The sequence below is a fragment of the Protobothrops mucrosquamatus genome, unplaced genomic scaffold (genome assembly GCF_001527695.2).
Source record: "Protobothrops mucrosquamatus isolate PMUCROS unplaced genomic scaffold, P.Mucros_1.0 scaffold37041, whole genome shotgun sequence".
NCBI classification, from domain to species: Eukaryota; Metazoa; Chordata; class Lepidosauria; order Squamata; family Viperidae; genus Protobothrops; species Protobothrops mucrosquamatus.
Genome location: NW_015422775.1, coordinates 1 through 1367, shown reverse-complemented (window position 1 = coordinate 1367; position 1367 = coordinate 1). Strand labels below are relative to the sequence as shown.

General features: G+C 45.8%; 1 long non-coding RNA gene across 1 annotated transcript; it reads right to left on the bottom strand.

The window, feature by feature from the left end:
- Positions 1 to 324: 324 nt before the first annotated feature.
- On the bottom strand, positions 325 to 1230 carry LOC107302224. Its single transcript, XR_001549377.1, has 3 exons — positions 1188 to 1230; positions 781 to 870; positions 325 to 481 (listed from the first exon to the last, which is right to left on the bottom strand). It is a non-coding gene; the product is annotated as an uncharacterized LOC107302224 (long non-coding RNA).
- Between the last annotated feature and the right edge of the window lie 137 nt (positions 1231 to 1367).

Below are 1367 nucleotides of genomic sequence, written 5' to 3'. Positions count from 1 at the left end.
AGAGAGAGAAGAGAGAGAGAGAGAGAGAAGAGAGACAGACACAGAAAGAGAAACAGAGACAGGGAGAGAGAGAAGAGACAGAGACAAACAGACAGACAGAGAGAGGAGAGAGAGATAGAGACAAAGAGAGAGAGAGAGAGACAGAGAGATGTTCATAGATATTAATTTGACCAACCACCCTCTGCTTTCCCACCCTACAGGATAATCAAGGAAAATGTTCAGCTGGACTTATATAACGCATTCCTCAGACAAAAGAAGTGTGAAACGAAAACATATTATTACTGGGAACCAAAAAAAAAAAACCCCAACTCATCCTTACCTTGAATTCCACCGTCATCAGGTGGAGAGAAGCCGATTGGGGAAGGACGGTCACGTCACGGGAAAGATGGCTCTCCAAAGCCGTCCGGGCAAACCAGAAATATAAATTGTGCCAGGGCAGCAGGCTCGTAGAGAAGAAAGGCTCGCCGATTAAAAGGGATATCTCAAGGAAAGGGAAACAAAAGGACATGAATAACTCAACCAGCCCCAGGTGGCACAGAAAGACGCAGAGAAACTCAATTTTCATCATCAACACCCGGGGTCTTCAAACTTGGCCCTTTTAGGACTTGTGGACTTCAACTCCCAGAATTCCTCAGCCAGCCATGCTGGCTGAGGAATTCTGGGAGTTGAAGTCCACAAGCCCTAAAAGGGCCAAGTTTGAAGACCCCTGCTTTAGGTGGAGGGAAAGCACGTCAGCAGCACCTCCCTTGCCCAACAGAACGGCATGCTCAGGGGTCTTACCTTCCTGCCTTGAAAATCGGAGGGGGTTAACAATTCAGGGTGCTTTTCTAGAATGGTAATTTCATCTTCCAAACGGTTGGCCGTAAAAATCTTTAGGGGAAGGAGAAGAAACAAGAAAGAAAAACCTGTCAATGCTCCTGTGAGTAATTTTTTTTTAAAAAAAAAAAACCTGTTGGGTGGGGAAAAGAAAAGCATTTACGATACTATTGAGTAGTAAGAACAGCAAGAAGTTAAGTCCAGCACGTAAGGTAAGGTATAGGCTGCTAATGTTTCATGACCAAGCCAGGGTGGGGAAATGAGTCAGTGGGAGTTCAGCCAGGAGGAAACACTCTGCTGAAGACACAGCGGCTTTGAGAAGCGTCGCTCTATGTTTGCAAAATATGGACAAAAAAAAACTTACTGCTTACTTTTTGCATGAGTGAGCAAGAAAGCGAAGAACACTCCAGCGTAAACACCTAAAAGAAGAAGATGGTGAGGGTGGTGTCATTATTCTAAACCAGATATGTCAAACACAAGGCCCGGGGGCCGGATGCGGTCCACGAAGTGGTTTCATGTGGCCCACGAAGACATCCTGGAAACAGTGAGGG